General features: G+C 41.3%; 1 protein-coding gene across 18 annotated transcripts in view; it reads left to right on the top strand.

The window, feature by feature from the left end:
* Positions 1-16,229, top strand: part of ATXN1 (ataxin 1) — a 223,486-nt gene that overhangs the window by 84,106 nt on the left and 123,151 nt on the right. For 2 of the 18 annotated variants that reach the window (XM_059852051.1, XM_059851999.1), the window contains one exon: positions 15,785-15,873. The exons of the other annotated variants lie outside the window; for them this stretch is intronic. The gene's annotated coding sequence lies outside the window, so the exon portion shown is untranslated. The remainder of the gene's footprint in view (positions 1-15,784; positions 15,874-16,229) is intronic. 18 annotated transcript variants of the gene reach the window in all.

Raw genomic sequence — 16,229 nt, 5'->3', positions numbered from 1 at the left:
AAAATATTTGCTCATCTTGGTCTCCTGAAGAGAACAGACAGGTCTAGGAGGTTGGTCGGGGCAGGGCTACTGAAAGAGCCTGCAGACATGCAAGATTCCAGCTCTCCCTGGCTGGGAGCTGGCTTCCTGAAGCACTGCTAAAAATCCCCCTCGCTGTTCCTCTGTGTTCAAATCAATCCCAGTTGAAGCTGGGAGTAATATTTGCATACCTCACTGGTTGTTCAGGCTAAATTAATATTTGTATAGCACACTGTGTTCCCCATATTGAAAGGACGACATGAACACTGCTGTTTCTAGGCAGCTACATCCCGTGCTTGAATGTTGTAAAAGTACTTAGCCAGGACAGACAAGACTCATTGCATTTGTTTAGAAAAACCCTGTCAGTGCCTTGGTATATGTGTGAATGCATTTTTTTTTTTTTTTTTTTTTTGCATAGGTGATGTGTTTACTGTAAAGCTGAAGCTCTTCTTTGTTGGAATAGCCCTGTTTCAAAGGTTGGGGGTTGTGTTCATTTGCCATTTTTTTATTCTGCTTGCAACTGCATTGCATACTGAGGGGAGTACTAGGTAGTTTTTTTCAGGGCTTTTCCCTGCTTTTAGAAACCTTCCAGTGCATGCATAAATCCACTAGCAATGCTTTTGCTTAAGCTGAGAACATAAATAGAGTAGATTATTGTCTGGTAAAGCTGATTGGTATTCCTTAAATCTTGATCTCATCCCTTACTTATTCACACATCATCTGCACAGAAGATATTTCTGCTGTCTTCTGAACTCTGTTTCACACAGCCCAATGAGAAAAATAATAATTTTATAAATCTTTGCTAAACCAAATTAAAACATTAAATGAAATCTGGGGGAAAAAAGCTGAAATCTGAAAAAATAATTAATTCAAGCTAATAAATGTTCTGGTCGTCAAAATTCTCCTGCAGTGTGTGAAAGAGGGTGATTTCTCCAAAGGTCCTGCTTGCAAAGCATCTGCTGGAGATGACAGCATCAGGAAAAATAGAACAAGCCGTGGCATCAGTGCTGTTTCATGGTTGGCATCACAGCCTGAAGAGCAAAGCAGCACCGTCTCCTGCAGGAAAACCAGGGCTTGTAGCTCTCAGCACACAGGATTCTGCTTGTTGTGTCATGCTGCCATAAATCCTGAGCAGCTCCATTGAAATGGAGGGAATTACTCCAGATTTATGCCAGTTTCGGTGAAAAGAGGCTTTCTGCTGAATGGATCGGGGCAGCCACTCGCCAGGTGGAAGGGAAAAAAGTGACTCAGCTTTCGGCAGTTGTTGCTGATCACTGGCTTTTGCCAAGCACAGAGTCACAGATTTCCTTTTTTATTTTTCCCTTCTTCTTCTCCCTGCCCCTTCTATTTTTATTTTTTTTTCTGTGTGAGTGACTGCTTTGCACACTGTACAGAAAAGAAGACTTAATTTCTGAGGGAAGAAGGGATCATGTGGCAGGATGAACCAGCCTGAGTCCTTGCTGTGAGCTAGGAGCTTGTAGAGGGGAAGATCACCCTTGCTAGAAGCATTTGGCTCCTCATTTCAGAGTGTGCAGTGTTGGCTTCTGCTTCTCACCCTTGGGAGACAAACGTTTGTAAGAGGGAGTTCCATGCATGGCTGGCCTCGTATTTCTGTGTGCGTGAAACACCCCGCTAAGGACAGTGAGAGCAGCTCCTCCCGTGGCACACATGGCAGCAAAGCCTGCAGCAGAGCAGAGGGAGCTGCAGCTGGGTGCTGCTTCTTACCTCCCCCCCATCCGCAGTCACCCTGCTCTGCCTCCCCAGCAAGCTCACAAGCCAGCAGCTGTGACCATTGCCTGCACCCAAAAAAAAGAAGCGACGAGGGGGGAAAAACCGTGTAGTTAGGTGCTAGGGCCTTGTGCTCGTTGAGTAAATATTGGGGTTTATTTTGGACTACCCAATAAGTGTACTCCAAGTTTAGAAATGGTGTTAAATTACTGCAATGAAAAATGGGATTTAAAATCTCTAAACAGAGAAGACAATAGCGTACTGTAGATCTCTGAAAAACATGGGTTGTTGAACTGAAGCTCCCTGAATGTTTCAGCCCATCTGTCTTGATAGTTTCTGCGTCTTAATCATGGATTTCATGAAGTGTCTAATTTTCTTTTTTTAGCTTTCTGTCTTCCTCTTGTACAAAAGTTAAGACAGGGAAATCATCTGAGCTGGATTTACTTTTGCATTCGAGAGAAAAGCAGTCTATAAAAAGAAGTGAGTGGTGTGTGTGCTGGGAAACCAAGTTTGTCTGCTTTGGGTTTGGGGAGCAAGATTTTCCCACCCTCAGTTCTGCTACTGTGGTGTTATTGGGACAGCTGGGGAGTGCAAGTAGAGGTGCTTACCCCATAAGTCCCAGTGCTTTTAATGGTCTGGCTCTGGTCCATGGATATCCAAACAGTGTGGACTGGCTCTACTGAAGTCACTGGCAAAATTCCTTCGCTGTCCCTCCCACTGCTGCCACTGTTCCTGGCAGCTGTCAGGATGTACTGGCAAGTCCCTGAGCCCTCTTGCACCTCGGGAAGTCAGCATCAGCTCTTCTGAACTGGCGAATTGCTTCCAATTCATAGCTGCAGGGTGAAAAGCACAAACCAATCAACAGAAATGTTCCCCCCAAAAGTCAGAGCATTTTAATTGACTCCTCAGGAGGGTCACTGAAGGAGGGTTGTGCATCTCCAGATCCTTCCTGTGTGAATCCATCACATAGAGCCTGTTCAGTTTCTAGCAAGAATGGAAATTTTTGCCCCTGCCCTGCACAGAGCACAGATAAGGCCGTGTATATTTGCAGTGTGTACTTCTGTAGTATGCAGAAGATGCTGACTGACATTTATTAGGAGTGGGAGGTGTGAAAGTGTAAAAATAAAATTCCTTTCTGTCAGGTTTACTATTAGAAGTGAAGTACATGGTGTGACACCGAATGCATGTGAGCATGCACGTGTGTCTGCGTGTGAGTGTGTGTGGAGTGGAGGGTGTGTACTCAGTATTTAGAACAATAGTGGGAGTGAAGCATTGCAGGTTGGAACATCTGTAAAAGTCTGCGATTGCAACCTTTTTCTTGGGAGCTCCTCAGTGAAATGTGCTTAAAAAGGGTTTCTTTTCCATTGCCAGTTCAAAATGCTGTGCTAAAAAGCACACAGTGCCAGAGATTGCAACTTGTGTCAGTTCAGCTGCCTCTGCCTGGCTTTGTGCTGCTACAGTGACTGTTGTGAGAATCAATCAGAAGATACCATAATTTTGGTAAATTGTAGCAAGAGCAATACTTTGAAAATAAATGGATCTTTATTTGACAAGCTCCAGCATTGCTCTGGTTATAGTTATTAATTCCTTCTCTGTGTGTGTACTAAAAATGCGAAGCAAAAAAGTGAATTCTGCTTTGTTAATGGTTCAAGAAGTGTGTTGTTGAATGTGCCTGGCTTTCTCTTACCAAATAAATGGACAATCATCTGTGTAACTTAAAAAGCATATTCTTTAGATCTTAACTGCCTTAGAATATCTGAGCTCGAGAACTATTGTGTATGAAATTTCTTCAGTATCTGTTTTATGTGGGTGATAGTGCCAGAGGGTTATCTGTGGAGCTTTTAATAACTGTCTGACTGTCCATCTGCTCTATGTGACTGTTTATATTTATACTTTATATGAGAAAGTTCAAAACATGGGCACTCTGTCAGCCTAATTCATCTGTCACTGAAGCGGGTGGCACTGACTGAAGACCTCCTCCCCAGTGCTTGCAGTGCTTGAGACCTTTCCATGCAGAATTGCAAGACTGTGTTTTGTCTTCATTGATTATAGCTAAAGGACAAATCTTTTTCTGTTACACCTCTGAAATGACATATTTTACCCCAGGTTTTGCTTGTATAAGTAAGCTGCTTTAAAGTGGACCCTTTTTTATTGTTATTGCCCAGTGATTCGATGGAAATTAGTTGCTAATCTCTTCATTTCCTAGCAGAATTTTTCTCTGTTGACAAACTGACTATTTGCTGAGGGAGAGAGTAGGAGTGACACCTCAACTCTCCAGGTCTGCAAGGTACTGATAGTACGTGGTACAGGCACTGTGAGTGGTGGCTGCTTGTGCTGGGCCTGTGATTGAGATACAGAGCTGTTACTAAGGCCTTCTGGTTAAGTATCTTTTTCTGTCCATTACTGAAAGTAGATTTAATGTTTTGGACATTCAGCTAAGATACTCTCATCCTTCTAGAAGGGAAGCACCAAAGCTGACAGCACCATTTTGCATTGGCCTCACCAACATTGGTGCTGTTGCTTTATCATCATAATATAGAACTGGCTCAACACCACCCCTTGCTCCATCCCCCAAAACTAAATGAAACAAGCAAAAAGCCCCCAAGACCTACCCAAAAATCTCACTCCTGGCTTGCTGATGCTGTGATCCTTCCCCTTACGGGCTGATATTTTGGGTGAGGTGTCACATGTGGCTGAGAAGGGGCACGTGGCTTCAGCTAGGAGAGACTGCTGACCACGGGAACGTGGAGCTAAAGGTAGTGCTGGTGGATATTTTCCAGCCAGCTTTGATATCAAGTTTACAGAGTGCATGTGGTACAGCGCTTCACATGCTGTGTCACAAAGGCAGGAGTTCAGAGGTTCATTTCTCCAAATGTGTGCCCAAGGCCCCTCTTAGTTAACTGAGCTGCACGTAGTTTGTGTAGAGGGTGTCTGGGCTGGTCGGGAAGATGCTCCCTACACTGTCCCTGGACATGGGCACACCTGGTCTGTCACAGCTTGGGTGATGGGCATGGGGAAATGCTTGCATTAGCTACAAAAGCACGAAAACCAATTCACAGGTACACAAATACTGAGGTTTCCCCTTGAGAAGAAAGATGCTGTAATTTAGTTAGAAAAACCACAAGGAGGTTGATTTCTGGGTTTTGGTTTTGTTTTATTTGTTAGTATAACAACTTACTTGTGTTTTAACGGGTTAAGCAGAGATAAGTTCATGGTTGAAGCTGCAGTGGTGGGTACAGAATGCATGGCATATCTGGTGTCAAAGAAGTTGTTTCTAGTCACATATGTGTAGATAAAAATATATTGAGTTTTCAGCAGTGTTTTTTTCCTGGCTGTAATTGTGATGTTACTAGCAATTAATGACAACTGGGTCTCATGACTGTATTTTCTTGCTGTAAGCCTCAAGTCACTGAAGTGAGCAAATGTATGTGAGCTGTGAAGAAAAAAAAAAAAGGGGGGAAAAAAAGGAGGAGGGCAGAGTAAAACCACCATGTTTGAAATCATCATCAGACTGTTTCTGTGTTCAAGGTCTGGTCAAGTAGTGTTCTTGGGAGAATTAATCAGAGCTTAAAGAATTCAATGCATATTCAATGTCCTCTAGAATGACACCTCTACTGATTGAAGAACTATTTGGTCTTTGAGACTATATCTATAAATATATTTTCTTTCTTGGGGACTGTAACTGCTGAAGTCAAACCTACCAATATTTTGGGTTGGACCAACCCACAAGGTTTGATCTTCATACACATAAAGGCCACTTTACACTCTTGAGGCAAGTAATATGATCTTGAACCAGGCTTAAATCATACAGTTCATTTTGCCTTCCTCCTCTTTTCATACTGATTAATAAATTAGGCTGTCTAAGCATAAAATACACAAGTTAAATATGTGTGGGAAAACACTGTGTAGGTATATAGCCTTCAATGATTGGGTAGCTATTTGTAAGCTTGAATTAATTAGTTGGGCTGGCATGCAATCCCTTCAGCTTTGTGGGGGCTGGACAGTTTGTGGGCAAGCAGGAGGGAAATCCTTTGAGGGATGTGTCATTGTAAGACATTCTATACTAAAGTGTTTTTTTTTTGGGGGGGGGGGGGGGGTAGAAAAAAAAAAGTACTATTAGAATATCTGCTCATGATCCTCCCTTACATGAACATAGTTTAAACCAGAGCCTGTGTTCTGAATGGTTCTTCAGTTGTCATCATGTTTTTAAATTCTGTGTTATAAAAAAAACCCATTAAATTATTTTTAACACACTGTGTAGAGACAGTGCTTGAAATAGTTTGTAATCAGCTAGACCAAGTCCTGGATGGTGCTTTTCTTTACTGCTTATAGAAGAAAACAGTGTTTGCACAGTTCAAATGCCTTTCATGTCAGCACTGATCACATTTGTTTGCAGTCTGTGAAAACAGAACATTAGATTTCACCTCAAAAGCTATTCTAAGAAAACTTTTTAATAATCATTTATTGTATTTCAGAAGCATGGCAGTACTGAAAATGTTACCATAGCTATAGCCATGAAGTTAGAACAGAACTGCTATTATTTTTGGAGTGTGTCTAAATCAGTAATTTTTCAAGTGGAAAGGTTGGCAGAATTTCATTGCGCTTGTCAAAGTCAAAGTTACTCGCTTCCTTCCAGTTCCTCCAGTTTTACTGATCTGTTTGGTGAAATCAGAACACAGAAATGCAGGATACACTTCCAGAGCCCACCATGCAGGAAGTCTGCATGCAGCACATCAAAACTAGCCTGAATTCTCTCAGGCTTCCCTGTGTCTGTCCCAACAGTGCTCCCCTCAGATGCGGAAGGTGTAGTGCCTCCACTGCTCAGATTGCAGAGTCGAGTCCCAAGGTAGGCTCATGGCAGAGAGCTGAGGCTCCCAAATCCCACCCAAGGAGTCTTGGCACTGCATCATCCTTCCTCTCTTCTGCAGTTTAGAGATCTGTTTAATACTGAGCAATGGTTGTAAGTATGCTTTTCAATGCCATCGACTTGCATGAGTGAAACTCTGGGAAAGGATGCTGCGGAGCTGCCAACACAACTTGTCCAGGAAGTTTTCTTTACTGAGGAATGTTAAAGTGGCATTAAAGTTTTCTTTTTGCTGGGGTGCTTTTTTTGCTGTGTGCATCAGTGATGCTCGGGTGGGTGTGTTCCTTTTTTCGGATTGAGATTTGGAGTTGTGCTTTTCATTCTTCACTAGCACTTAAATAGTAAACCAATGATTCATAACACCAGTGTTGTCAAATTCTGATAACTGAAGCGTCCTAGTGATTATTTTATTGGGAGTAGAAGTTTATAGTTGTATTATCTTTGGGCTAAATTGGAAGGATAGTGCTTCAAGCCTTTTTTAAGACAAAAGAATTATAATAACTTGACATTCCACAGCATACATGAATTGATGAAAGTCAAAAGACCATTTGCTTGGAGGCTGTACATAATGATCTCATTTGTTATTATGTGATCTGCCCAGGCTACTCTCAAGACATGTAGGATTTTTTCCTTTCTAATGTTTCTACATCCTGGTTCTTCCAATTACCCTAAATTTACCAGAAGAAAAAGTAATGTATTATGTCTTTCTAAATATAGTTATTTTTCCATGATTGAAAATCTAATCACTTATTCTATGGAAAACTCTGATATTCTGTAGTTTCCTTTATTCCAACTTGAATATTCTTAGGAAAAGTAAACCCTTGATTTCTTCATGTAAGTTTTGTGGGATTTTTTGAAATTTGTCTTCTTTTGCTGTCATTTTCGGATCCAGATGTTCTCCAGCTATACAAACCAAATAAAGGTATTAGTGACCAGTTTTGTTCCTCAGATTATAGTAAAAATAAAGATCTTAAAATGCCTTAGAAGGAAAGGAAGGCTGTGTTAAAGAAAGTTAGCCTGCTGGGAAGAATAATTTAAGAAAGACATTTGAAGCACTTCCGTAATAAATCCCAAACTTAATAAAACTCTTTGTGATTGGATTTGGTCTTGAAATTGTATTTCTAGTTCTGAGCCTTCCACTGGCACAATGTCTTCTAAGAGGGTTTGGTGTGTGTTTAGGGTTAGTATGAGTGGTTTCAGTTGCTGAAGCAGTTGCAGGAGGCACGTTAGAGGCAGTTCAGACCTCGCTGTGGAGCTGTACAGCGATCTCAGTGAGTGCATATGTATGCAATGATCTTGGTGCCATTAGTAAAAAGAGTGATATTAATAACAATGAGAAGAAGAGGGACCAGCACTTGATGTGATGACAGTTTCTGGTTGCCAGCCAAGTAAATGTGTCAGAAGGTCACCAAAGAGTATCTATGGCAACCAAGAGAGGAGGATGGCTCTGCTGGATCAGTGTGTTGCTTGTTGGGTAGAACCCCAGGCAGGGAACTGGAGTATGACCTGATTAGGACTAAGCTACTAGCTGAAAATGATAGTATTTATCAGCCACAGTCTTCAAAAATCAGTGAGAAGCAGCAGGAAAAAAATGGTGGAAAGCAGAAAAAACAAGGACCAAGAAAGTTTGTCTGATATCTTTCCAATTAAAAAACTCTGACTATTCAGTACACATAAAAATGTGGTAAGCCTGATCTCTGGAGAAGAGAGTTACTTGTCATTTCTGATAGGAATGTTCTTATTCTACAATGTCTTATTTTTCCTTTAAATTTACTTTTTTAAAGAAGTAGGGTTTGTAAGCAATCTTACAAACCAACATCAGACTTGCCATTGGGCTAGCTATAAATCTTTTGTCAAGTGACATTTCTTTTATGGTTTTAAAAACTAAAAATAAATGAAAAATCACCAAGTCTTTTAAGCCTTTGATGGAAATCCAGCAGCTTAAATAATGTTGAAATCCAGTCTGTGGGGTGAGTTAACTGAATTCCCAGTGTAGCAGCACTATTAAAGCAACTGTCTTAGATAATAAATGGCAATATGCTCTATGACTCACTTGAGGGGTCATTATTTTTGGCTGGCCTGAAAGATGGTCTTGTTTGCTGGGCTGCAGTCAGGAAGGTATCAGCCTGTTCCATGTGTGTGATCAAAGTGATACACTGAAAGAGTGAGGGCAAGGCTCCTCAGAGACTACTTGGGATGCAGGCTGGGGAGAGGAGATGTATTCCCCTCCCTGTTTCTCCAAAGCTGTTTCTTTGGCCTGTAACCACATTAAAAGCTGCTGTGAAAGTGCTATATGTTCCTTTCCTTTCACCACCCTCCATTTTGTACTGCAACATGGAAGCCTCAGGAGTAGTACTGCATGTGGTACTTCAGGATCTGAAGGGCTATGGAATTACATTATTGAGGGGGATTAATAATCTCTGGCACACATTGTAATTTGCTTTCTATTAATGAACATGCACGTAAATAATGTAGTAAAGATCTACACATAGAATGTTAAAAATCTGGAGTTTGCCTGGGTGTTCTTTTTTTGTATCGTTTGTAATTCAAAGCTTTGTATCTGAAGCACTTCTTGCTGCTGAGATGGTCTTCTCTAGCATGACCCCATGCCCTGATCCTTAGTTTGCTCAGAGCCAACCTCAGACCAGCTGTCTTGTGAGCACTGCCTGCTCCTCTCCAACGCTCGTTTCACTTTTCATGTTCCTACATTTTGTCAGGTGCCAGCTGGCACTGCAGCTGCGCTGGTGGCACTCAGAGGAGCCTGGGGTCACTGTGAGCTCAGCTGGGCACTGGCTGCTGCAGGGGTGGCACCAGCAGCCACAGGGAAACTGGGAGGCGTTTGTCATGTTGCTCTTGAGGTGATTCCACTGCATACTCATTGGGCAACGTGAAGAGACTTCTAGTTCTTCTGTACCTCTGCCAAGCAGAACGTTACTACAGAGCATCGTCATTCAGCTAGAATAAAGGGAAATAAAGGGTGAAAAATGTTTGCAGGATTGCAGAACTGTTGACTCTTTCAAGCCCCTACAAAAGTAAATGATTGAACAAGGCTACAGCTTGGGTTCAGCTGTGGATGTGCAGCTCAAGCTGTAATTTTCTATTGTGAGATAAACTCTGGTTATTGTTTAATGAAATAGAAAGTCAAGGCTTTAAACTGCAAGTAATTTAGATGTTTTTCTTCCACAAGATTGTGTAGCATTTTTTGTTTTGTCTTCTGTCTTCTTGTGTGAATATCTAAAAGTTTACTGTGATAAGTCCCAGTGGCAGAGAAGTGGCATGGTTTGTTCTGGCACAAAGAGAACAGCCAGGTAGGGTTTCTCAAGGTTCAGAAAGCCTGAAAGGAGGGGAGAAGTAAGTCAGACTGATGAGTTTGAAATAATTTCTCGGTGATGCTTGTAGTGCTGTCTGCATCCATGCTTTCAGTGTCTGTGTAATGCATTACAATGATGATTCTTAAAAACCCAACAAATTCTGTTCCTCTTAGTACACAGATACTGCCCTAGAATTTTCCTTGTTATCTGATTTTGGATCCTGTTTTGTTGGCAGCATGGTACAAGCTATAGCTGGCACCCGCATGATGCAATGCTAGGCTTTGTGTAAAAATACACTGGAGTGTATGTGGGCAGGGCCCACAGTAGCCTCTGCAGTTGCTCTATTTGTAGCATGGCTCCTTCATCTTTTCATGTTCCTGTTTGTGATATTTGGGCTGATTTTAACAAACCTGGCTTAGGGTCTGAAATAACAACCAGCATTATTTCAAAGCATTTAGTGTATCATGACAGGAACATGCTTATACAGCTGGCGTATTTATAGCTGGCCCTTCTGATTGATGTAAGGGAAAGGTATTCTGAAAGTATTGGAAATAGCTACAGATTTTTCTAGTGCCTCAAAATGCAGTGCTTAGAAATCTCACTATGAAAGCCTATATTGATAAAAACAGCCTCCCCTTCAGTTTCTGGGGATACTTGTGGCTTGAAGTCCATTAAGATCAGTTGCTTTCACACTGTGCTGTAATTGAACTCTAAAGAAGAGTCCACAGGTATGGTATGTTCACCATGATCTGGTGCAGAGGGTCTACCCTTAGTAATGGCATGAAGTATTTTATGGAAGACAGATTAAGTGTTTCAGCAGATATGTCATGTGATGCAATGTCACCAACCTCGTCTTCTCCTAACTGGGACAAAACTCTTTCAGGAAGTAACCTGGGTTTTCTCATACCTAAGCACTTGAAATACTAGGGAAAATGAAAGTGAATTTTATTCCTCCTAAGTGCAAAAGAGCCATTGGAAATGTTTTTAGACAGGCAAACTATAGATTCAAAAATATGTGTAGCAAATTTATCACAAACAAGACATGTTTATTTCCTCACTCATTTGTATCAGAGACACTTTAAACTTTTGCTTGTTTTCTGAGATCATAAGTTGCAGACATTGGAGAGGAGAAAGCAGAAGACTAACAGCAGTGATGGCAGAAACACCACTTATATGCTTATTAAATAAAAACTGTTTTGCTTCCAAGTTTTAAGTGCTATACTTATTTAATCTGGTTTGCTCAACCTCTCTTTTTAAGTCATTTGTTCTGCTCAAAAATTGCAAGGAAATTTTTTGTGAGAACGTTTTGTTGGTTTAGATAATAACTTTTTTTTTTTTTTGGTTGCCTTTGTTCAACACATAAAATAGAACATTTTTAGATTGAGGGCTGGCCCTCATTAATTGGAGCTTCAGGAAGCAGAAAATGGGAATGCTAACAGAGTATCTTCAAATAAATCATTATTAATTGCACACAGAAATACTCTGACTTATTTGTGTATGCTTAACAAGCCTTTACTACTACAGTTTCTGCTGTTCAAGAATAAAACTGAGAGTATGTAGCATCAGTATCTGTTTGAATATACCCCTGGCCCTGCTTTCACTGTTAGAAAGCACGAGCCCTGGTTCTGCTGCAATCTGTTGTTGGCAGCTATAAAGAGCCATTGATGAGAGCAGACTGGATCCTGAAACTGGGCATCCTCTGTGTACAACATGGATACAGATCTTCTTTTCCAGAATCAGTGAGCATCAGTCTTTTTTGACAGAGGATTCTGCTTTGTTCACCTTTGATTCCCTGCTGAGTGCCATTTTCCCTGCTTTCTCTTTAAAAAACTGCCTTTTCCAATCCCCTACCTGTTGCACAAAGGTTCTTGCAACATTATTTGACCATATGCGAGCTTCTCATTGCCATTAGAGCAACCTGCACGATACATCTTTCTGTGCTGTTGAAGCTGGTTGTAGTATTTCTGTCTGTGCCCTGCCACACTTGGGACTTTGGAGGCTCAGCTATTTTGCAAGGCAAATTTCTTTCCTGCTAACTACTGCCAGTGTGCAATTCTGAAATCTGGTTTGCCTGAGGTCCTTCCTTTCAAAAGTCATTCTTGCAGTGTTGCCAGGTGGAAGGTGCCCATTTGATGGGGAGGGAGATGATAAAGGGTCAAAAGAGTAATTTTCATGCTTTAAGCTGCTATCAAGTGATGCAACACACTTGCTGTATCAGCCATTGGTCAAACTGCTACACCACTTTACTGTTCATCAGCTTCATCAGCGTGTTCAGCATTTGGTGATGAAGGTTATCCAGGGAAAGGAGATTGCAATTTGTGGAGATGCACTCATGTGGAAGTGGTGGCCAGAGGAGCCCAACTCCCCAGCCTCAACAGAAAATGCATCCACAGAGAACAGTTCACCTGGCTCTGATTTGTAGCGTTTTTCTTTAACCAAGGTTAAGTCAGAAAGCACAGCTGCCTTCTATTGCTTTGTCATACTTCACAGCTAAGGAAGGAGAAAAGTTTTCCTCTTATCACCTTGATGTAGTCAAGATCCAAGAAGCCTTAAATTCTCTGTAGTTGTGCTGTTGCTGCCAACTTGCAGACTCATTTGGGGGCATTATGTTTGACCAGTCTGTGCTTCTTTTCCTTATGCTGTGGGGTTTAAATCCCTTCTGCTTTTGTGTGGAAAAGCTTCTCCTGGGAGTCAGCTGGGTTTAGTTTTCCGTGTTCCATTCTGAGCAGCGCAGCCTGAATATCTCTTAGTTTTATGCTGATAAAGGTGCCTTCTTCCTGAAATCATGAAATACAGTGAGGTTCTGTGAGTCCAGTACTTGTCTGGATGAGATAGGGTGTCAAACCATCTGCTCTGAGTTTTTGGTTTTTTTCTGATTCCAATTAGTTTTTATAAATTTGACTGTGCTTTTGTTGGTATTTTTCATGTCCTTCCTTCTAAAGGAAGTGAAGTCAAAAGCAATGCTTTGATCTATTATCAGTTCCATAGATTCCTATAAAGATTTTATGAGTTTTTGGTATTAGGGGGAAAAAAAATCTTAGGGTCTGTTTTAAAAACAGATTTATCAGCCTAGGGAAGGAGCAGTGGGATGATTACCAGTGATGGGAAGATAAATAGGAAAGCTGAGTAACATGGGAAGGAGCTACACGTTGAGGCTTGGATTGGGAAGACAGTGTAGGTGGGAGCTGGAGCATCAGTGAAGTGTGTACAAGGTAACTGAAAACATCAGATAGCAAAGAGTGAGAGGGGAGAGTGTAGAAAGCAAGTGTATTGAAAGATGCTGGCGCTGGATTTGAGAAGCAGGAGTCTCTGTTGTTGTATATAATACTATAGCAGTGTAAAAGACTGGAGTTTATTCTTGTTGATGTGCTAATAAGAGCTCAGGGATTTATATCTTACCTGTCTAGAAACTGAGTAGCTGCACAGTGAAGATATCTGCCACAGCAGACATAAACCAGTTGTTGGTTGTTGAAAAGGTCTCACCTTCTGTGCCTCCTGTGCAGTCAAGGGACTTGTAAAGCAGTGTGAGCATTCAGCACTGTATGCAACTCCTGCTCTAACCCTTGTCCTGCGGTATTCTTTTGAGTTTTCTCAAGCTTAACTAGCTAATGCTCCAGTGGCAAAATACAAGTGCTATCATCCATGTTGCTAGGAAAAATGATGGTATTTTTAGGTGTGTTTAAGGGTATCCAGTGGTGAGGTGCTTCAGGATAAAGGTTTAATTCTCAGTTTATTCCCCCTCAGTTGTGCTCATGCAGATTCCCTTTCCGTAACACAGAAGAAATAATGATCAGTTCTTTCACTCTTTCCTGCATTATTTCTTAAATTAGCAAATTGGCTATCTAGAAACACATTTTGAGAGAAAAAGATTATTTTTCTTGAAATTTTTGTAATATCTGAGACTAAGGTGTCTCACTAGTAATTAAGAAATGGGTTTTTCATAACTATGTTGTACTTCCTTTTATGCTACACATACTTCTCTTTCTGACCTCTATCATCTAGCAACTTTTTATGCATTCAATTAATTTAATATTAGTTGCAGGCTTTTACATATTTATTCCTATCTTAGTTCTTTTCAAAAGAAGGGCAAATTACAGAAACAACTCTTGAGAGATACAAAACTCCTAGATGATGATACCAATTTGCTTTTCACAGTAAGGCACAATAAATTACTTTTCATTGTAGGTGAAATGAGTTGCGCTGACATGTTTCTTCTTCCACAGAACACAGTTGGGTTCTGGGACAGGGATGAAGAGCTAGCAGTCATGAAACTGAAGCAGCATTTAAGTTTTTATTTAACTTCATATTTATCTGCTTGAAAATCTGTATGAAAAGCTGTATGGACAAGTTATTTTCCTCTTGTCTTTAAATTTCCTGTTACCTGTGAGGAATTTGCACTTAACTTTGTGATGAACCCGGAACCCTACAGGCATTGCTTCTTCAAAAATTCCTTATGTGAAAAAAAAGAGTGTCTCTGTGTAAGAAACAAGGAAAAGAAATCTCTTGAGTCAACTACATTTTTGATAAAGCAGATTATATTTTTTTATGGCCTAATTCAGTATTAGATTATTGCAGTCTCATGCCTTTTTAATTTCATTCATCAGTGGACTTATTTTAGCATAAACCTGGTACAAGGGTGGCAGAATTAGCCTTTCTGTGTGTAATTATTCTTTAGAATGCAAGGGTAAAGAAGTACCTCCTGGAGGCCAGCAATACTGCCCTATTAAATCTGCTGCAAATGTGATCTGAGGCTTTGAACACTGAACTTCAAGTACTTTAAGCAAAATTTTGAAAGGTTTTTGGTTTTGTTTTTGGTTTTTTTTACTGCAAATACACCGAGGATTTGTTACAAGAGAAAGGGTCGAATGCCCTTAGCCTGTAATGAGCCCCACAGAGGCAAATCTTACCTTGCTATTTACTCCAAAACAAGGGAGTTTGCCTGCCTCTTGGTGAGAGGTATGAAGATTAGGCCCTATCAGAAAAACACAGTTAATAACTACCTTGCCCTAACCTGAAATAAAAACTTCTTCTTTAAGGTGAGGTCCTTGTGCTGTTTTCTCTGATGCCATGCTTTTGCTGACTTCTTGCATTAAAGACATCCACACTGTATCTCTGTATTTACAGGGAGAAGTCAGAGTGATAGGCACTAAATATCCACAGTAGAAGAGAGAGGCGGTTGCCTGTCCTTCAGGCAACCTACAGCCTGCAAAACCAAGTGTTTTAAAAGCCCACATTTTAAATGGTCGAGTCAGTTTTTGCCCTTAGAGGTGCTACAGGACGTGTAGCTACAGTGTATGTGTTTGCAAGATTTGTGTTTTAGAAATCTCATATTATTTTCCTGCTGGTGCTAGTCTTGTCTGTGTTTCACAGCTGTATCTGTTAAGGTCAGAGCTATCAAATCTGGTTAGTCCCAGCCTGATTTTCAGAGCAGGCAAGTCTCCTGCAACCCTCTACTTCACTTTAATGGGCCTCTGGGTGCACACAGCACTGCTGTGAAGGAGGCCAGCTATTTAGGTCCCAAAATATGGATTGGTTCCTAATTTAGTGTATCCAGGGGTGAAAATGTTGGCTTAGTATTCTCTCTCCCTGGGACTCCTATTCCTACTCCTATTCTTCTTGTATTTGAGATGGGGGCTGTCATTCACTGCATGCCAGTGCAGAAGCCAAGTAGGTCAGTGCCGCCAGGCACTGCTGTATATTATACGTCCACCCCCATAGGTGACTTGCCGCCCTCTATTGAATCTTATTGTAGGTATTTGCTGAAACATTTTAGTGGGGCTCTGCTCAGGTTACCCTGGTCCTGAGGGCTGCTTGAGCCCTGCATGAGCAAAGGTGAGCAAAGCAAGCTCCTCCTCTTCAACAGGTTCCTGTAAGGGGGATCAAGGGAGTTGCGCCTTCTTGGAGACTTGAGCCAGAAGAGGCACAGTGGCAAAAGCAGCCAGAAGACAAACTGTGAGTCCAAACTGCATATAAATCTCTACCCTAAGCTGATTTGTTCTTTGGTCCAGCTTTCTTCTCTTCCCTGAGCTTCTTCACTTTTGATTGGATCATCTTTATCCACTTCCTGCAGACCTTCCTTCATGCTCCTTTCATTCAGCTGGTCTTTTCCCACGGAATGCAGAACCCTACGTTTCACTGCCAAACCAGCTGCAGGGGAGCACAAGACAGAAGTGCACACATCTTCCACTAAGACACAGGACCTTGCTGCTTGCTTGCTCCAGGTCTGTTTCAAGGCGAGAGGGAACTAAAATAGCTTTTTGCTGTTGAAGATGAACATGTGACTACCTCAAACTGCATCACCACTAAAG

Source organism: Haemorhous mexicanus, chromosome 1, assembly GCF_027477595.1.
Source record: "Haemorhous mexicanus isolate bHaeMex1 chromosome 1, bHaeMex1.pri, whole genome shotgun sequence".
Taxonomy (NCBI): Eukaryota; Metazoa; Chordata; class Aves; order Passeriformes; family Fringillidae; genus Haemorhous; species Haemorhous mexicanus.
The sequence above is the reverse complement of the archived record's forward strand: the minus strand, read 5'-3'. Positions and strand labels throughout refer to the sequence as shown.